General features: G+C 47.5%; 1 protein-coding gene across 1 annotated transcript in view; it reads right to left on the bottom strand.

Annotated features, from left to right (window-relative positions):
- LOC142578506 (uncharacterized) overlaps positions 1–18868 on the bottom strand; it is a 78439-nt gene extending 59571 nt beyond the window's left edge. Inside the window, exons 1-3 of the mRNA XM_075687885.1 lie at positions 18400–18868; positions 17524–17769; positions 12530–12637 (exon numbers count right to left, since the gene is read on the bottom strand). The gene's annotated coding sequence lies outside the window, so the exon portion shown is untranslated. The remainder of the gene's footprint in view (positions 1–12529; positions 12638–17523; positions 17770–18399) is intronic.
- Between the last annotated feature and the right edge of the window lie 3418 nt (positions 18869–22286).

Below are 22286 nucleotides of genomic sequence, written 5' to 3'. Positions count from 1 at the left end.
TATCTATCTACATTCTCGCTTGACCACGAGCATTGTGAGTATAATGAGCATTTTTGTCGTGCACAGTTTAGCCTATGTTCTTGCTTTTCGCGTGTTATGCTGACTGGTGTTTACACTGTCGCCTTGCTTTATACCACACATGTGCATATTTTTTCGTTTGTCACGAGATGTTATAATTGCTATTCTCCGATAAGACGTTCTTCAGGTACTTTGAACAAATAAATTATTAAATAAGTACTACCAAACGTCCTAAACTTTAGGTAACTATTGAAGGTGGCTTAAAAGTACGTCTTGTTGGGCGAGTTGGTCACAATTCATCTTGGGTGTTAGTCGCGAACACACACAAGACACAAGGAAGGAGACGGGACAGAGCTTGTGCCTTGTGTCTTCCTTGTGTCTTGTGTGTGTTCGCTCCTAGTACCCAAGATGAATTGAAGGTGGTTGTGAGAACAAGGCCAAGTATGTCCCCATACCTCTTAAGCAGTGTGGACGTAATATATCAGCGCCACAAGAAAGGGAAGGTTTCAGGCGCTATATACAATTCAAAAGAAGGTCTTCATCGGCTGATAATGTGAGCAGCATACCAGACAGAGAAGGAAGGTCGCTCGAGGTCGAAACATCTTTTATACCACATACAGAAAAGAAATGCTTTGAAAAGGCATAAGCAGCTTTCGAAACAACATTGCCATTTTCATCGACACGATATACATGCTCGGTGCTCATGTTATAAAAGTAAGGACAGTGCGTAGCCCCAGAAATATTTTGAATTACGTGTCATGCTGGCTTCAACACAATCTGAGGTTGTAGGGATTAGTGTTATCATAAAATTTGCAAAGACAACATTTAAATTCAAGTTTTCACTTATGTAGTCCCGTACGTCCCGGTTTTATGTGTGCGTGGTCTTTCGGTGTTATAGGTGTTTTTTTTTTTAATTGTGTGGTTTTACGCGGCAAAAACACGATCTCATTATGAGGCACGCCGTAGTGAGGAACTCCGGTAATTTTGAGGACCTGGGGTTCTTTAACGTGCACCTAAACTTAAGTACACGGGAGTTGTCGCATTTCACTACCACCGAACTGCGGCCGCCGTGCCCGGGATTCGATCCCGCGACCTCGTGCTCAGCAGCCCAACACCCTAGCCACTGGGCAACCACGGCGGCTATATGGCTGTTTTTACTTCTTTGGAAAACCAATGACGAAATGCCGACCTTTCGAACGTGTTCGCATATATGAGTATGCGCCTGCCATCTTCATGGCTTTAGTAAGGAAACTTTGGACCCGCCGTGGGGGCTTAGCGGCTATGCGTCCGACTGCTAAACACGAGGGCGCGGAACCAAGTCCCGGCCGCCGCGGCCCCGCTTCGATCGGGGCCGAAACGTGCACCCGATGCCTGCCGTGCATTGGGCGCAAGAGCCACCCAATAGGACGTGGCTCATCATCAGATCGTGCTTATTGCGCGGAAAATCCCATAGTTTAATTTGTGTTTTTTTTTCTTGTTTTTGACAAATTAACGTGTTCATCAGCAACAGCTGACCTGTCTATACCAACGACCAGTCATTGTTTTTAAGGTATTGGTACAAGTCATATATTCTCCACGGGAAAAGCTGCAGCTGCACAGCTTCATCGGAACGATTGCGGCGTTTCTATGGCGTCAGGTCTAAATAAATTATTAAAGGAGGGTGGAACTTTTCTGGCGCCATCAGTTGAACGTTGCCACGTGTGACGGAAACCAATATTCACGAGACGAATATCTAAAACGCTGCCACAACAGTTGTTGTAAAGTTCAACTGCTGCAATGAATTAAATGAGACAGAGTCAAACAAGGAGTGACATTTTCGAGAAATGTAAAAATGAAGTATAAAGGTTAACAATAACAATAATAGTAATAATAATAAACTCTGAATAAGGATTCACGCCCGCTTTAGCCGGATCTCGTCACCTGTCAGGTCTTCACTTTATGGACATAGGTTATGGGAATAGGCTCTACGGAACGCACGCACTCATGAACTTCCGGGGAGAGGGAGCCGCTTATCCGACTCGTGTCCGCAGGAGAACACCACAGCTACCCGAAGAGAACGTACGTGCCGTCGGCGCGCACTCCGAAGCGATCCGACGTGAGCTTTCCCCGTCGCCCCCTGCTTGGGCCTCCCGAGGCGCGAGCTTTGCCCGTCGCGCCCCGCCCGGGCCTCCCGAGGTGCCGTGCGCTCTGTGTCCCAGCCACCACGGAATACGCACGAATCCCCTCCGTTTGCACCGCTGCCGACAGCTGAACCTACATCCGAACCTTTTTTTTGAACGCATCGATGTCGGAAAGTCTGCTCCTGGCCAGCCGCCGCGCTGGGTCTTGCCTCGCTAGAGGCTAGGCCTATCACTGGTAGCGCACCCACCCCCAACAGCCATGGAGGTGCAATCGCAGGGCGACGACCTCGACCCGACAACGTTCAGACCCACTGAGTGCACCACGATACTCCGCGCGTACAAAGGAAGCAAATCAAGCCCGCAAACGCTGGTTGTGCCTCCTCATGCAGCCCTTGTTCGGGATAAGCCTACCGCGCCCGGCGTCGGTGCTCCGGCCGACACTGCCCCTGCGACCTTCAAGCCGACATACCGTGCTCAACAACAACAGCTGCGCGTGAAGCACGCAATCGCATTGCGAAATAAACAACTTGCTTCACTCCCTCCCGGCGCTTTAGGGTAGTCTTACGACCAAGAGGAGGCCTCGCTTTGAACGGAGCCATGGCGCAGCCACTCATGAAAGTTCTGCGAGTCACTGCCGCTGACCGGGACCTAGGAGAGTTTCACCTCCGCATTCGCCCTACGAATAACACCTTCACGGTCGCTACACCTCACGAGTCAACGGCCCTTCACCTCGTCCAACTCAAAGAAGTGGTCCTTCAAGAAACCAGTTACCCCGTCACCGCCTACATCACACCGCCGCCCGCTGCTGCGCGCGGAGTCATCTCGCAAGCCTACTGGGCGGAAACACCAGAAGCCTACACCATAAGGCATGGGCATGGAAGTGCAAGGACAATGCAGACCGTGCCAACACCTTTCCGTTTTTGATGCAGATGCTGATTGTTGGATCCATTTGGGATCTATCGTCCGGCTTCGTGAGTGCGCAGCTCTGCCAGCCGCAATGCGCAATCCAGGGCGCTGAAAACTGCCACCGGCTACCGACGGTGAACTCGCCTCCCTGTCAAGCGCCAGCGCTGTTTTTGTTTGCGGTACAACAGCCGGAACTCGACGCCTTGCTGTCCGCCGCACCGAAAGCTACATCAGCAACGCGCTTTTTAAGCGACCGCTTTCCCGTGGATTTCTTCAGTGGGCATGGAAGTGCAAGGACAATGCAGACCATGCCAACACCTTTCCGTTTTTTGATACAGGTTGGTCGCCCCCTTTCACTTTACAGTAGAAAGTCAAACGACCTTTCCTTACTTGTACTTCCATGCCCAAATGTTTTGTTCGCTTTATTCTGCGAGTGCGTTCACGTTGCTAGGCTGTTGTTTATGTCTGGTGATACTGAGTTAAATCCAGGGCCACCTAAGGAAGATCCCTCTGGTCAGCAATACAGCCAGCTTGTTGCTCTCATGAAATCGCTGCATGAAAAAATGGATGAAAAACATGATGAATTCATGAGTGCCCTTAACGAGCTGAAAGAGGCTCAGCAATCACTTGAGGGGCGTGTTTCCAACATAGACAGCAGGCTTCTCACAGTTGAAACTAGGTTATCATCGGCCGAAACCACAGTCGTACAAAGCTCAGCAGCCGAAGTAGTCGCTGTTAACCAACGACTTGATGATTTTGAGGACCATTCCCGCAGGGTTAACCTTATATTTCATGGCATTACTGACAACGGCGCGGAAACATGGGCTCAGTCAGAGGACAAGATTGTTTCCCTTCTGAATTCCACAATGAATCTAAACCTAAATCGCAGTGACGACCGCCTGTCTTGTGCGCACCGACTCGGCAAATACGTCCCTGGGAAATGCCGACCTATTATTGTTAAATTTATTTCACTGAAACTTCAGACAGTATCCTAGCGGCAAAGCGTAATCTGAAGAAATCTGGAGTGGATGTGACCGAAGACTTTTGCAGAGCGACAAGAGCTATGTGGAAAAAATTGTTTGATTATGGAAAATCTTCTGGAAAGCAATTTTCAATCCGTCATAATAAGCTCTATATCGGCAAAAAGTGCTACGTTTACTGTTCAGCTACCGACCGTGTTTGCGTCCTTGAATCTAGTAATGGTGCTTCCGTTTTGACAGATGCATCACCTGCATCGACGTCGGCTTCTGACAATCAGTTGTTATCCTAACTAAAAGCCCCGCTACTCACCGTGATGTATCTTTTTTATACACGAATATTAGAAGCATCGTCAATAAACGTGAGGCACTGTCATCAGTCTTGGACGCATGCTCCGCCGATGTAGTTCTACTTACTGAAACCTGGTTATCGTCAAGAAATGACAGCTCTGAGCTATTTGAGTGTGAAAGAAAGTGCGCGGTTTATCGCTGTGATCACTCCGACAAACACGGTGGTGGCGTGCTCATTGCTGCGGCCGATAATCTTGTATCCCATATGATTGTAACTAACTCTGACTTGGAGTTTATTTGTGTTTGCATTTCCTTAAACCACAAAAATTTTCTTTTTTGCGCATGCCACCGCCCACCAAATGCTGCTTCAGATTTCTGTGAAAAATTACATGATGTGCTTAATTACCTGGTTCTACAATTCCCACGCTCTCCATTATTTCTCTTGGGTGACTTCAATATGCCTAAAATGAACTGGTCTGGACCTGTTCCGGTTGTATCTGAAACATTACCTGGTGTTTCATCTTTTGCTACCTTATACTTGGACTTCAACTTCACTCAGATCGTTTCCCAGCCTACTAGAATTGGTCCTACATCGGCTAACACTCTTGATATCATCTTAGCAACAGCACCTAGACTTGTACACTCGATTTCATGCATGCCTGGTATAAGTGACCACAGCCTTATTCATTTCGTTATAACAACTTGCAAGACTTCGACAACAAAAACGTTTAGAAATTACGAAAAGGGAGATTATGTCTCAATTAATAAGGAGCTTGAACTATTCATGGATGGCTGCATTCCAACATTTTTCGATTGTACAGTGGAAGAAAACTGGATTTTCTTTAAAAATGAAGTTACAAGTCTCATTAACAAACACATACCGTTACAAAAAATTTCAGGTAAACAACGGGCACCTTGGTTTACCGCAACCTTAAAGAGGCTACTGTACAAAAAAAAGCGCCTTCTTCGTTTCGCGAAGTCTACAAACAGTCTTGCTCGCTGGCGTGTATATCGTGATAGTCTGTGCTCCTATCGCATTGCTATCAAACAGGCAAACAGGCATCTGGAGAGCACACTCCCTTCTCTTCTTTCCACCAACCCTTCCAAGTTCCGGAACTTTGTTAAACCTGCACAAAGCCGTGCCATTTCTCTTGTTGACTCTGCTGGGCACGTGCTGCGCAATGAGGAATGTTGTACTGTCCTGAATGACGTCTCCGCGGGTGTGTTTACAAAGTCACCTGCCGTTGTCGCCCCGCAGCTGCATAATTGCGATTTCTTTCCTATGGATGCAATTGTAGTCAACTTTGAGGGAATAGCTAAATTAATTGAGAAACTAAAGCTTTCGTCTTCATGTGGTGACGATGAAATTAATGCAAAGTTTCTGAAGAACACGAAAGTTTACTCTTCAGTTTTCCTGTCATACCTCTTCATGCAGTCCATTGAATCTAGTATGCTGCCATCATATTGGAAGGTCGGGAAAGTGGTGCCACTTTTTAAATCCGGGAACACGCATTCTGCTCTCAATTATCGACCAATTTCTTTAACTAGTATCCCGTGCAAACTTTTACAACATGTAATTTACTCTAATCTAGTCTCATATCTTGAATCTAATGACTTTTTTAGCTCCTGCCAACATGGATGGATTCCGGAAAAACTATTCCTGTGAAACAGAGCATCTGTTATTTACTAATCATATCGCAGCAGCTCTAGACCGAGGCTCGTTTCTTCATACTGTTTTTCTTGAGTTTTCTAAGGCTTTCGACAAAGTACCTCATCAACTACTTCTACTAAAAATCAGCACTTCGAAAATTCACCCAAACATCCTCAAATGGATCGAATGTTTTTTATTTAACCGAACCCAATATGTTATCGCTAACAATCACGCTCCTCTCCTTGTCTTGTTGAATCTGGCGTCCCTCAAGGTTCCGTTTTAGGTCCACTACTATTCCTGATCTACATAAATGATCTTCCAGATAACATTAACTCTAGTATAAAGCTGTTTGCTTACGACTGCGTTATCTATCGCGAAATAAATAACCCTAATGATACACTTGTCCTTCAATCTGACCTAAATAAAATATGTGAATGGTGCAATAAATGGTTAATGACCCTTAACATCAGTAAATGCAAGCACATGACATTTTCGTGAAGCACTAATGCCTCAATGTCTTCAGAATACAGAATTAATGACATCGGACTGGAGCGCGTGTCTGCCTACAAGTATCTCGGTGTCTACATATCTGATGAATTGTCATGGCATACTCGCATTGACTACATCATAGGTAATGCAAATCGCACTCTCGGTTATTTCCGACGCAATTTTTTCCAAGCTCCACAGCACCTAAAATTAATGCTTTATCAAACTTTCGTTCGTCCGAGACTCGAATACGCGTGTGCAGTTTGGGATCCGGCACACCGCACTCTTATTCAATCCATAGAATCCCTTCAAAATCGATCAGCTCGTTTTATTATGTCGAACTATTCAAGTACCGCTAGTGTCTCGCAGATGAAATCGTCACTTACCCTTCCTGACCTTCAAACTCGGCGCAACATCTCGCGCCTTTGTTTATTCCACAAAGTGTTCCATCACCATTCATTGAATCAGCAACTCATTTCGCAGCCAGTGTATCGATGACAGCAATAAGTTAGCTGTTCCTCTTTGTCGCACTGAAATGTTCCTGCATTCCTTTATGCCCAAAAACCTGTTCTGAGTGGAACCGCCTTCGCTCTTCTACGCCACCTTAGCCGATGCGTCATCATTCAAGACCGCTGTGACCAGTCATCTCTTAAAATCACTGGAACTTCGCTGGTTTTCTTTTTATTTGCTGCTCTAACTGTGTGTTTATCTTGTCCTTGTGTTATACGCTTGAATGCCTTTTTTTTGTAAACCATGTACCCACCCCTTCTGTAATGCCCATTGGGCCCTGAGGGTACAATAATAAATAATAAATAAAAGAGATGCTACAGGACCTCCAGAGTCGCAACCCGGAAGCTGATATCATCGCATCCCGCAGAATTGGTAGGACCCTTTCCATATTGATCACATTTGCGCATGGCCCAGTTCCTCACACCATACACTACATGAGTGTAGTGTATAGATGCACGACGTACAAGGGAAGTCCAGACGCGTGCACAAACTGTCGTCGACCGGGCCACAGATACGACGTGTGCCCCCACCCCAAGAGTGGTCTCTGCCCGCGGTGCGGGGACAAGCATGAGCCGCAAGATGTTCCCTCCTGCATGCCTCCTGCATGAAATGCCACCACCAAACGACTTAGCCCACCGCCCCAGAAAACAAAGTGCCCTACCAAGAAGGAATTTCCCCCGCTTAGCACGACCCTCCCGTCTACCTCTACATGGGCTTCCAAGGCTGCCAAGACGAACATCATGACCTCCCAGGGCTTGGACGTGAAGGCTCTGCGGGATGAGGTAAGGCAACTCAAGGCAACCCTCGCTACCTCCACCCCTGCTCTGCCCCCCCTCCACCATCCCCATCTTCTTCATCCACCCCGTCCGACCAACCTCCCCAGAAAAAGCGGAGGCCTGATGAGAGCCCAGTCCAACCTATAGACCTGGAAGCCAAATTTCAGGACGTCGCAGAAAACCTAGAAGGCAAGTTCATAGGGCGCATTACTGCGCAGGTCACTGCACAGTGCCCAGACTGTGATTGAAGCTACCATTACCGGTATAATGGATAGGGTCATATCTAGCATCATGGCCAAGGTTGACGAGCGTTTAGCTAACCCTATGCCTGGACTCTCAGCGGCCTCTCCTCCCGCTGTCCCACCTGCTGCACTCCTCCTTCGCCCCGCCACCCTTCAACATGGCTCCTCCGAGGCACCATATTTCCTTACAAACTATTCAATGGAATTGCAGGGGCTTTCGGCGAAAGCGAGACCCTCTGCAGCAGATGATCGCCAATTCTTTGTCCCCACCAGACATTACCGCTATCCAGCATGCCAATTTTTGCAGGTAACTGCCAGGATACGCTGTTATCCCCTCTGACCCCACTGATCTTGCTCGGGTGGTTACATACGTCTGTAACACCTTGCATTACGCGGATCACGACGTTACCTCCCCTATTGCTCACACCTTCATCGAAATTTTGCCCCACAGCCCTGCACAATCTCCCCTGTTCATTCTTAACTGCTATCTTCTCCCACGACAGCTGATTCACCTACTCGCTCCACTCCTCAAATCCGTAACCCAAATGGCCGGATCAAACCCCCTACTGGTTGCCAGCGACTTTAACTGCGCTCGCGTGGACTGGGGCTATCGACGCACCAACCACAGAGGCAGTTTTATACAATAATACGCTATTACTTCACCCGACCATCTTTAATGATTTTAGTCTACCTACGCGGGTTGGTAACAGTGTTACTGCCGATACTAGACCTCACGCATGGTAAAACCTTGGCTCACCTACAGTGGGAAAGAACGCAAGCCACACTAGGCAGCGACCACCATCTAATTCGCATAGCGGTGAACTATCACCGACCTCAGCGCAAATTTACCGCTAGGCACACTAATTGGGACCAGATCCGCAAATTTAGGCAAGCGCAGCCAGCACGGGCCCCCTTCGACTTAGACACCTTCACTACTCAGTTAAGAAAGATATTCGCCAACATACTCAAACGCTCGATACTACCCCCGTTATCCCCGTTACCCCCGTTATCGACAGTAAGCTCGCCCACCTTCTTGAAGCTCAAAAGAACATAACGCGAAGGTGGAGAACTCAAAAGCACAACAGGAAACTAAAACTAAAACTCACCCAGCTTATTCCCAAACAGAACACCATAGTGCCACTCTTTGCAAAGCTAACTGGGCTCAGGTTTGTGACGGCCTCCGAGACAATCTCTCCACAACCCTCGCTTGGCACCTGTTACGCCACATGATCGATCCCACGCAATCTAAAACTCAGACGCGTCTTAGCATTCGCCGCCTCACTCATAACCATCGGCAGGACGCCGACGCCTTCCTCGCGTAGGTGAAATGCACCTATACCACACCAGGTCCTCCTTGCAAACATTCCGAGTACACGGGCTCACCCCAGCCACAGCCTGACGCTCCTATTACAGAATCTGGATTTCACGCAGCCCTATTGAAATTGCGCAATACGACACCCGGCGAAGATGAAATTACGAATGCTGCTATCCGAAATCTTGATGATGTCTCCATATCTCACCCAGTTGCCTACTTTAACGAGTGCTGGGAAGCAGGTACCCTCCCTGCCTCCTGGAGGCATGGAAACATTATATTTATCCCAAAACCCCACAAGCCCATTCCCCTCGAGAACATCCGCCCCATTTCTCTTACATCTTGTCTCGGCAAGACCTTTGAGCACATAATCATTGCCCGACTGACAACGTACATGGAAGAAAATCACCTTTTCCCCCACAGTATGGTGGGCTTTCGTGCGCATCTATCTGCGCAGGATGCCCTACTTCAAATTACGCACGATTTGCTTGATAATACCATCCCCCATCTTACTAAAGTCATCCTGTCGGTTGACCTCAATATGGCATTTGACAGAATTCGACACGGTGGCATCTTACGGGAACTGCAGGAACTACATGTAGGCCCTAAGACCTACAACTACGTTCGCGCCTTCCTCTCCGGCCGCACTGCCTTCTTGAACATTGATCAGCTCAGCACACCCTCTTATACACTCGGCGAAATTGGAAACCCGCAAGGCGCGGTCCTCTCCCCCTTATATTTAACATTGCTGTCATCCCCTTATCCCAGAAGCTCAATCTCATCCCACACCTAAAACATACTCTGTACGCTGATATTACCACGTGGACCACTCATGGCTCAGACGGGGAAATTGAGAAAACTCTACTTAGCAGTCGACACGATCTCCGCTCACGTATCATCTATCGGACTCGAGTGTCCCCCTCTAAGTATGCGCTCCTCCTAATTAGACCAAAATCTGCCGCTAACTCACCCATCCAAATCACTTTACAAGGATCCCCTATCCCCATCACTCCCACCCTGCGCATCCTTGGCCTCTACCTGCAAGATTCCGGACGCAATGACCATACCCTTAAAACAGTCAAGGTCTCCACGCAATCAGTGTTGCAGTTTCTACACGGCGTAGATTCCCTGCACAAGGGCTTAGACGAAGCAGACAACATGAAAGTTATACATGCTTTTACGCTTAGCCGCATTCTGTACGCCACCCCATATCTTAAGCTGAACAGCACGGAAACCGAGCGCGTGAACGCCATGATCCGCCTTTCAACTAAGGCAGCCCTAAACCTACCTCGCAGTACTAGCACAGCCAAACTCCTTGCACTGAGCATGCATAACACTCTTCCTGAATTAGTTGAGGCGCACCTTCAGACGCAGTACTTAAGACTTGCCGAGAGCGCCACTGGCCGCCATATCCTCACCTTTCATACATTCATACACCCCTTGTAGTGAAACCCCTTCCTAGAAACGTCCAACCCCAGTACCACATCTCTCGCCGCGTAGCTCGCGCAAATGCCCTCCACAAGTATTACGGATAAGTCGAGAAAGCCATCTGGGTAGACGCCGCATGTACAACGCATGAAGCTGTAGCAGTTGCTTCCAACCCAACCTTACCCCGACCCCTAACTCAACATCTTCCCTCGGGCTCTACACCTGAGGAATCAGAGAAGACCGCCATCGCCTTAGCCCTTGCCCTTTCGGATGCTGAATACATCTTTAGGGATTCAAAGACTGCTTTGTCCAACTTTGCCAGAGGCAGGATTCACAACTCTGTCTGGAACTTGTTGAACATCCCCACCCAGAATTTACCACGCAGGGTGGAGCTCCGGTGGGTGCCGGCTCACTCTGGGAACCCCGGAAACGAGGCTGCCGATAAATTCGCCCGAAGTTTAACTTGCCGGGCTCAGGAAAGCCTCGATCCGGGTTTCTGGAGGGAGCGGGCGCACAGCTTTGCGGAGCTCACGCGAATACCCCGTTTGGACCGTCGGACATACCCTGCTCCCCACCCCTCCCTGACCCACTCCCAACAGATCCTCTGGAGACGCCTCCAGACCCACTCTATCCCATCCTCTCAGCTGCTATCACACTACTGTGGCCCCGCAGGGGTGTCTGCGTCAGCAGGCGCTTGGTGTGTTGCGACACCACGTACCCGAGCACACGAGGGTTGGACCCTCCCGCGTGTAGCCGTGCGCGGCTTAGCCGTGTCTGGGGAAAGGGGGATCCTGGAGGTTGAGCCGATGCTGGGTGTTTGGACCTTTAAGGCCCCCCGGCGGAGGCAACACACCTCTTTGGCCTCTGCTTCACATAGACGGCACCCCCGGACTGACCCACCCGGGGGAAATCGGCAGTCGCCTTTTCCTGTCCCCCTCTCTATTCTTTTTTTTTCCTATCTCCTTTCTTTTACTGTCCTATCATCTCATCTCTTCCGTCACTTCCTAAATTTTCTAGGCGGCTAGTGTTAACCTTGTGTATGTGCCCTCCCTTGGGTATGTTATATTAGGTTATAGCTGCAATGCACGGCTGGCGTCTGTAGCCTTACACGTTAAGTGATAGAGCGTCCCCCTGTTGGGCTCCATGGTGGGTGGCCGCCATTGCCGCCGAAAGTGACCGAAATATTATGCGAACACCTGCTTTTCCACGTCTGCTTGATCGTCACCCTCAAAAGAGGGGACGCACCGATGAAATTCTAAGCCTCTTCAAACCAAAAGAAATTTTCCCCCGATTCCAAGTTGTTCACAGTGAAAAAACAGAAAAACCAGCTAGAACCGTATCTCCTTTCCTTGTTGCAAAAGGCTTGACTGATGCACTTGGCCCAGGATATAAGGTCACCAAAATGTCGAGCGGGGACCTCCTCCTTGAAATCCATGATAAAGAACAGCACAGCAAACTAAACAAACTTGTGGCATTTGGAGATATTCCTGTTACCGTTTCCCCTCATCGATCTATGAACACAGCACGCGGTGTAGTATCTGATGCAGATCTCATTGACTTGTCCGAAACAGAGCTGTTAGAGGGCTGGAAAGAGCAAAATGTCACTAACGTACAACGAATCATTATCCGAAGAGAAAATAAAGAAATTCCTACAAAGCACCTGATCCTCACATTTGCCACTTGCGATTTGCCACAAACAATAGAAACTGGATACACAAAGATAGCTGCCAGATCATACATCCCTAATCCAAGAAGGTGCTCCCAATGTCAAAGATTTGGCCACGGATCGCATAGCTGCCGTGGTAAACTCACATGTGCAAAATGTGGAGTCCAAGGCCACGCCTCAGATAAATGTGAAGCAACACCTCACTGTGTAAACTGTGAAGGTGAGCATCCAGCATACTCCCGATCTTGTCCCAACTGGAAAAAAGAAAAGGAAATAATCACCCTAAAAGTACAAGAAAACATCTCTTTCAAGGAAGCACGAAAAAGGTGCTCGCCATTCCACACCACATCCTACGCCGATGCGACGCGTCAGGGGGCAGCGCCGCACCGGCCTGCGCCACCTGCCCGGCCCGCGCACAGCGAGCCGTTGGCTGTGGCATCGCCCGCCCCCGAGGTGCGGCACCTACCACCTACCACTGCCGCCTACCTGCGCCACCTACCAAGACACAGAGGCCGGCTACCCCGGGTACGTCGGGCCTCAAGACCACGCCTCGCCAGGCGAGGTCTGACAAACAAACTAGAAGCCCGCACGCGCGGGCGTCCAGTGCTTCCCAGGAGGCAATGGACACAACACCGGCACGTTTGGTGCCGAAACACCGGCATGGCTCTCTCGAGCTCGCCAATACAAACAAAAAACCCATAACAGGGCCAGACGACGGTCCTGTTACCTAAAGTACACCACTACACACCTGAACACGGAACATATCTCATCCTAATAAAAGGGCTGTACAAATTATTGATTGGAATGCCCGTGGCATTCTAAACAACTTAGATGACATCAAAGAAATAATACAAGAGTTTAATCCAAGGCTGTTCTGCGTTCAGGAAACACACTTGAAAACATCAAATACAAATTTCTTAACACAATACACATTATTCCGGAAAGATCGCGATGATGACCATGCCGCGTCTGGTGGCGTGGCTATCTCAGAGGTCAGTTGCTTGCCAACACCTCCACCTTCAAACTAATTTTGAGGCAGTAGCGGTTAGGGCGATTCTTTTCGACAGGTTGGTTACGGTCTGTTCCCTCTACATACCACCCGAACATCGCTTGCAACTAAAGGATCTTGAAACGCTAGTCAATCAGCTTCCGGAACCATTCATTTTAACAGGTGATGTGAACGCCCATAATACGCTATGGGGCGACTCGCGCTGTGATGCAAGAGGGCGTACTATAGAAGACTTTCTTTTATGTACCGGTGCAGTTCTTCTGAATAAAAAGGAACCCACCTTTTATAGCACTACACACAAATCATATTCTTCAATAGACCTAACCATAGCCTCTCCATCTCTAATGCCGTACCTTGATTGCAAGGTCCTGAAAAACCCGTACGGAAGTGACCACTTTCCTATTCTCCTAAATTTAACAAAACGCGCTGAATGTACTCCACAGATTCCCCGATGGAAAATCGACTCGTCGGATTGGGAACTGTTTCAGGAGATCACATATTTACAGTACGATGATTTGAGCTCTTTAAACATAGATGATGCTGTGGCATATTTAAGAGTTTTTATTATTGACGCCGCTGAAAAATGCGTAAAACAAACAAACGGACTTGCTAATAAGCGTCGTTTGCCTTGGTGGAATGACGCATGCAAAGAGGCACGGAAAAAACAAAATAAAGCTTGGAGCCTGCTTCGCGACTCTCCAACTGCGGAGAACCTCATTAATTTCAAGAAAGCGAAATCACAGGGCAGAAGAACACGACGACGTGCTAAGCGAGAAAGCTGGGAAAGGTACATATGTAGAATCAATTCTTACAAAGATGAGGGTAAGGTATGGGACAGGGTGAACAGATTAATGGGCAGGGAAACACAACCGCTTCCTTTAGTAAACGCTCAAGGCGACACCATGAAAGATCAGGCAGACTTCCTGGGTAAGCATTTTGAAGATATTTCTAGTGCATCACACTATGCGCCAACTTTCCTAAAGTTCAAGGAACGCGTAGAGCGAGAGCGCCTTGAACGAAAATGCGCAGCAGATGAACCTTACAACTGTCCCTTTAGTCTCGCTGAACTGAAAGCTGCTCTCATTTCTTGCAGCAACTCAGCACCAGGTGGTGACCGCATAATGTATGCCATGATCAAGAATATGCATCCATTGAACACACTTCTGTCCCTTTACAACACCATGTGGGTATCTGGGCATATTCCATCCTCATTTAAAGAAGCGATTGTCATCCCAATTCATAAGCAAGGCAAAGACCCCGCATTAGCCAGTAGTTATAGGCCAATAGCACTAACAAGCTGCATGTGTAAGTTATATGAAAAAATGGTAAATCGGCGTCTAATCTATTTCCTGGAAAGCAACCGTCTACTTGATCCCCTTCAATGTGGTCTCAGGGAGCGTACGTCAACAATAGACCACCTTGTTCGCATTGAGGCAAATATTAGAGAGGCTTATATACACAAACAATTTTTTCTCTCTCTATTTCTGGACTTGGAGAAAGCCTACGACACAACATGGCGATTTGGAATCCTCCGAGACCTCTCTGCGATGGGCATACGCGGCAACATGCTAAATATGATACAAAACTACTTGACTAACCGCACGTTCCGTGTTAGAGTGGGCAATGCCCTGTCCAGGCTATTCACTCAAGAGACTGGTGTGCCACAAGGAGGCGTGCTTAGTTGCACCCTCTTCATTGTGAAAATGAATTCCCTCCACAAAGTCATTCCATCCTCAATGTTTTATTCAATATATGTAGACGATGTGCAATTAGGATTTAAGTCTTGTAACCTTGCTGTCTGCGAGCGCCAAGTCCAACTCGGACTGAACAAGGTCTCACAATGGGCAAATGAAAATGGCTTCAAGCTAAATCCCCTCAAAAGCTCCTGTGTACTTTTTTCTAGAAAGAGAGGTTTCATACAGGATCCTGATATTATGCTGGACAACACATACCACTCAACACTGAACATAAATTTTTAGGCATAATACTCGACTCAAAACTAACCTTCATTCCTCATATCAAGTATTTGAAAGCTAAATGTCTTAAAACAATGAACATCCTGAAGATACTGTCACATGCAACATGGGGAAGCGACAGGAAATGCCTCATGAACCTCTACAGGAGCCTTGTACGATGGCGGTTAGACTACGGTGCCGTTGTGTATCACTCAGCAACACCCAGTGCTCTTAAGATGCTGGACCCTGTGCATCATCTTGGTATCTGCCTCGTCACCGGCGCCTTTCGGACGAGTCCGATTCAAAGCCTCTATGTCGAATCGAATGAATGGTCGCTCGATCTGCAGCGGTCATATTCTACATTTAATTATTTTCTGAAAATACATGCTAACAAAAACCATCCTTGTTATCCCACCATAAACGATATGACGTCTGCAACACTCTTTCATAACAAACCTACAGCCAGAGAGCCATTCTCGATCCGTGTGACAAAGCTGAGCGAGGAGATGGATGTTCATATTCATGAAAATAGACTAATGGCTTCTGCCAAGCCGTTTCCACCGTGGTTGTGGCGAATCAATGACTGTGACACGTCATTTGTGGAGGTAACGAAGCATGCTCCAGAGGCGCACATTCATATGCATTTTCTGGAATTACAATTTAAATACCCTTGTCCAGAGTATTACACAGATGCATCTAAATCACATGCTGGCGTGTCATACGCAGCCGTCGGCCCATCCTTTTCCGAGTCCGATGTTCTGCACCCTCAAACAAGCATCTCTTACAGCAGAGGCGTATGCACTGTGGTCGGCTGCGAAACACATCAAACAGTTAAAATTACATAAGGCGGTCATATACACAGACTCATTAAGCGTTGTGAAAACATTGATGTCATGATTCAACCACACAAATCCAGTAATTGCAGATCTTTTCTCTCTCCTCTGTACTATGTATGCCTCTGGCCAACATGTAACGATATGCTGGGCGCCTGGACACAGAGGTATTGAAGGTAACGTCCTGGCAGACCGAATTGCTGCCTCGTTAGACATAAAAGCTTGCAACATGTCCGCAGCCGTTCCGGTCTCAGACCTAAAACCATACTTACGGAAACAACTCAGAACCTACTGGCAGCATAAATGGGACTCTGAAACCCTTAATAAACTCCACATTGTTAAGCCATATTTAGGATACTGGCCATCACTGACTAAGTCCGGACGAAGTGATGTCCTATTCTGTCGTCTCAGAATAGGGCACACTTACGGTACGCATAGCTTTTTGTTGAGTGGCGGTGAAGGTCCAATGTGTAGTAGATGTGGGGAGACACTCAGTGTTCAGCATGTCTTCCTAGAATGCCGCGAAACACAAGTCGAGAGGAAAAAACACTTCCCGTTAGCATACAGTCAGTGTATACCACTTCACCTGGCACTGTTTCTAGGCAGAGAACCGCTATTTCACATGCAATCTACCTTAGCCTTTTTAAACGACATTGACACGCTCCACGTTTTCTGTGCAAGAAATTCGTAACACGGCCTCTTGCGAGAGGCCACGGTTGCGATGTGAACCTTTGTTATAGTACATGCCTCCAGGCCCTTGTACTCAAGGTATCAGCTGAGGCTGTTGTGCTATTTGTCAACAACAATCACCTGTCCATTTTTATTCATGTAATGCTATTACACCATTGTTGTACATCCTATACTTATAGCATACCCTACTTCAGCCATTCTCATATTTTTATTCCTTGTGTATTTTATGCAACTTATAGCTCTCAGTTTTAGGCCTCTCTACAGCCACATCACATCAGCCATTAGTCCATTCAATACTCGTCACCACTGCCTTGGCGCTCTTTGGCCACACTTGGCCCTTGCGCCAATAAACACTACATATCATCATCATCATCGCACTACTGTGGCACGTCGCCTACATGCTCCCTATGCGGAGACCCTCACGCCACACTCTCCCACATCCTTTTTGGCTGCCCCGCTGATCCTCCTCCGCAGGGACAGCCCGCCATCTCAAGCTGGGAGGACTGGGAAGTCCTGCTCTCGTCTACGGACCCGACATCGCAACTTACCGCGGCGGCTCGGGCTGTCGACGTCATGAACAAAATGAGCATGAACGTCTCGACGTAGAGCGGGACCGTGCAGTGGTCCAGGGACCCAGAGAACTCCAAACTCACCTGCTATGAATAAACGTTTTCTGTCTGTCGTGTCCGCACGGCAGTCTATAGCTGGTGCTGCTCGAGCCCGTGCTGCCATTCCATCAGAGGCTGGCCTCGAGCTCCGACGGCCGCCGACTTTCCGCGCGCGCTCCCGGCACAGGACGACGGTCAGCCCGTGGCACGGCACTCGGTGCGACGACGCCGGGCCACACGAGCAGAGGCTCCCGCGATGCCTCTTCCTCGGAGCCACTCGGATGGTAGCAGCTGCGACGACAGCATACGCACCTCCGTGGAGGCTAATCGATCTGAACAAGACGTTCACTTAGCTTCGCAAGTCTTGATTTCTGTTTATTTGTTCCTTTTTATCTTTCTCTCTCTCCCCCTCTCCTTTTATTTTATTATTATGTGGTTTAAGGAAGTATAGAGAACTGACAATGGTCTTCTGCCAAGGCTGGCGCCTCAAAAGATGCTATATTTTGCTTGTTTTTCCGCACTTTCGGGAAAAGCGACCTCGTGTCTTGATGCTCGCCGAACCGTCATTTCCGCGCGAAACTCGCACAAGCCCCCAAAAAGTCGCTTTGTGCGTGCCACTATAGGGTGCATGCGGTTTCCGCATTCCGTAACACAGGCACCGTACGATGCGTTCTTCTTTCCTTGCTCGTGTTTGCCTTCGAAAACATATACCACTGTACTAGCCGCATTTCCTTGGAATTTGGAAGCGGGATATTGCTCGCACTATATAGGTGAAGCTACCTATATGACCTATATGTCCTATATGACCTGGTGTAAAACAGATATGCGCCAAACTCGGTGTAAACAATAAGCCTACAACTTCTATACAGCGGCTCTTGCAGTAAGATCGGATTCGAAGAGAAACCATTTCGCTATACTTACCCATGAAGCAGCGAACCATGCATCTTTCTTTCTTTTTTCCTTTCTTTCTTTCTTTCTTGCTTTCTTTGCACACGTGTCCTGGGAAATAAAAACAAGGGCATATGATGAACCATCCCTTTCAATGAGGAATTCATTTTGTGTTAAAATAAAAGAAAAGAATCAACGCGATATTGCTTCTCGATCACGGCACGTTTGAACCACTGAGTGGTTTGATCCAATGCCATTTTTATTACTTTTTCATTTCTTTAATTGTTTTTGTAAGAATAAGTGAAACATAAAAGGAAAATCAAGCCGCGAAATACAACTTCCTAATGTGCTTTTAAATGATGGTCCACCCTTTCCCAAAGTACAGCCTACGCGTATACAGACATGAACAAAGTAATACGGGATGTGGGATCGCGTGCCAAATTGCATTCTTGCGCCCTCTGACGAAGCAAGCGCCTTCTGTCCAGGTATGGCACTGCGCATACGCGTCCTTTCTTGTTCCTGTGCATAGGCGCCGAAGGTTTGAATTTTTCCGGGGGAGGGTAAGGGCGGTTGGGGCCTGGCCTGACCAGCTGTTCGAACCCCATATATATATATATATATATATATATATATATATATATATATATATATATATATATATATATATATATATATATATATCCTTTAATAGCAGTTGCACTTGAAACTTCATACGATCTCGAAGATTCGTTCACTGAAATGACGGCCTTATATGAGCCGGAGTCCTCTCGCACCACCAACAATATGGCGTCTCTCGGGCGTGTGAATCGTTCTATACTTCGCTATCCCTAATGCTGCTTCGCCTTTCCGGAGAAACTGCAGCACCTCTCTCTCTCTCTCTCTCTCTCTCTCTCTCTGTGTGAATCCGAGTATAAGCGCTGTTCGCATGACTGCTGTTGATTCTGATTTCGAGTGAATCCGCCTATGGCTCATTTCGGTTACTCAGTGAATTATAAATGGTGCCCCAACTATCATGCACCAAGACTTAAATAAAGAGCAGTTGCGTTACTCGAAGAAAACTTAGTGCATATTGTTTCGGGGAGTAGCCGCCAGTAATTCTTTCGTTCCTGAAATTTAATTTGACAATTGCAATTAATTATCTAATTCAAGAAGTACTGTCCTAATTATGAAAGTGTCAATGAGGCATTTGTAGGCACCCCCAGGCACCCCCAAATGACATCAAGCTGTTGTGTTTTCAGCTACGTACTAATTGCGTGCATTTTTTTCCGACTGGCAGACAAACCCCACGAAAAATGAAAAATACCACGCGACTGCGCTCCCACCCGCGTTAAAAGGCAGCGCACTCAAATACGCTGATTGAAAGCAACTGCATTGCCTGTTGCAAAACCGTACATAGAGCGCATCACCTCGGTAATGGTACGGAATGAGCACCAACAGCAGGTTTCGCGGCTTCACAGCTATTCCTTCCTCTAATTTCTACGTCACACTTACTATCCGTCTCTCAAGGCTGACTGATCACATTGATAACAAATTCCCCTTGATAACGCGGCCGAAGCGCCGCTATGACCACGCACGGAGCGCGAAAAGCAATGGAATAGGCACAGAATGTTTCAGAATCCCGGCTCTGCTCGCACCGCATCGAAAGAGTGCGCGCGCAGCTATATTTGGTGCCAGAAACTTGCTTCGGACCAAAGCGAAATTAAAGTGATCGTTTTATTTTTCATTATAGTGTATATAGGTGTTGCAAAAACAGGTTCGTGACAAAAAAATAAAAGCCAAATAAACAGACCTGGAGTCGACTCACGTGTAAAGAAAGGGCAAAACCGATGTATTCAAGAAAGTAAATGTCTTTAAAAAAAAGTCTTCATTCTCACTAACTAATTACTGACACGTTACTTGTCCCAAAAAGCTTTACCTTCTTAGTAAATGCAGGTAGTAAAATGATGTCCAGTACTTGCGCTACCTGCTGAAGCTAGCAAAAAGCGCTAACTTAATACTACCTAAATGCTACCTCGGTAGTGGATTTACTAACGCAACTGAAATATAATTACCAACAATACAATGGGGCATGTACGATTCAGAAGTGCCGCTTGCATTGGCATACGAGGTCGATGGCATTGTAAAAGCATAAGAAAGTAAAATAATAAATTTATATGAAAGAAAGATAATCACGTGCTTTCGCTATACATTAAGGCATTGATTAAGGGTATAATCTTTAGCAGGGACATTAAGGCGCACTGATTCCGGGTAAAACTGTGCTACATATATACAAGTAACGATATGCACGAGCCCACATACAGAACGACAAAGGCCGACACTTACTCAACCAGGAACTTCAACAGTAATTGTAGCTCTAATTTTAGGAAGCACATGTTGCACCGATAAGCACTTATGTATTGGGTTAAATAATCAAGCCTTTGTGCAGAAATTTCTAAAGCCTACTGTTTTCGTATATGTGTGCGACGACGTCACACGCGACTGTTAATCCAACTTAATGAATAACACTACAGTTTATCTGAATTTTGCATATGTGTGTCAGAATCCCAGCGTAGTAGGCCATGACCAGACGAAGTAGTAGTGGCTTAGTAGCTACTTTGTGAAAACTACTAAGTAGCCTTTCTGGCTAGTAAAGGCAGCACTTACTAGCTTTACTAGCCACTGGCTAGTACTGAACTATTGAGAAGGTAGTAAAATAAGTAGTAATGTAGTAAACTCGTGCATTTACTAGCTATTTCCTAACTTTATTTTTAAGAGTGCACTTCTAAATGAGCCCAATTGGCAATCGGAATGGCTGTACACAAAAAAATCCACGCAGAATTTTCTCTGGCATTTATCCGAATGATGCGTAACTACTTCGTACACTCTTAGGCAAAGTTACACCGTTTGGCTTGCCCCTTCTGCCACACAACAATAATCGTTATCTGCCTTGATGCGTTTCCTTTCTTTAACGCTACGAGACCGGTACTTTCCAGTAACGAACGGCACGCGCGTTATCAGCATAGAACAGTTTACACCCTTTGGAGTGCCCCTTCTCATAACGCGCATGCCGTTCGTTACTTCGTTACTAGAAAGTTCCGGGCTCGCAGCGTTAAAGAAAGGAAACGCATCAAGGCAGATAACGATTATTGTTGTGTGGCAGAAGGGGCAAGCCAAAGGGTGTAGTCATAGAGAAAGAAATTCAACAAGAGGGGACACTCTTCAAAAACGCGTGCGTCTAATTGTCGTACAAAAATCCCTCACGTGACCTGATCCTAGATGCCTAGGGACAGCATTGTTTAAGGATTTTTTAGACGGCGCGATGCTGGCGCCGAGCGGCGCCGTGGCGTGTTCGTCCTAGGCCTGATCGTTCTCTGGACCGCGCGTTGTTCAACGTTGCTCATGTGATTGTAGTGCGTTGCTTGTGTGTTGGTTGTAGGTTCTGTGTTACCTGGCGGAAAGACGTGAGTAGTGGTGGTGCGGCAGTGCGGCTTTGGCCTCGGTGAACTCTGGCAGTACAGAATCTGCGTTGTGTGACCCGTGCTTTCTAGAGAACCCGGCCCGGCGGTGGTGACGATTGAAATATCGAAGTGGCCTAGCGCCTCGGCAGCGAAGTTCAGCGAACCACGATGTGGCGTCGCCGTGTCCGACTTTGCTTAACGGACATCGAGGAATGTGCTGCTCGCTGCAAGTCATGTAAATGCAACTGCGTCGACAGCCCACTGTTCAGCGCTGAATGTGTGTTTGGTGTGCTGTGCTTGAAACGAGTGGTGCAGCCGTGCGGCGGGGGTGGCTGAGGAGCAGAGTGGCTTAAGGGCTCCGTTTGCGCGTTCACAGACATGTGCTTCCGTCTTGGTCTCAATAGCGGCTGTCGCGGGACTGTGGTGTGCTAGCTCCTTGCCTAGTATAAGGTTTACGACGCTAACACATAGCATGTTCACGTT

This window comes from Dermacentor variabilis, chromosome 4, assembly GCF_050947875.1.
Source record: "Dermacentor variabilis isolate Ectoservices chromosome 4, ASM5094787v1, whole genome shotgun sequence".
Lineage (NCBI taxonomy): Eukaryota > Metazoa > Arthropoda > Arachnida > Ixodida > Ixodidae > Dermacentor > Dermacentor variabilis.
Note: the sequence above shows the minus strand (reverse complement) of the source record. Positions and strands in the feature narration are given on the sequence as shown.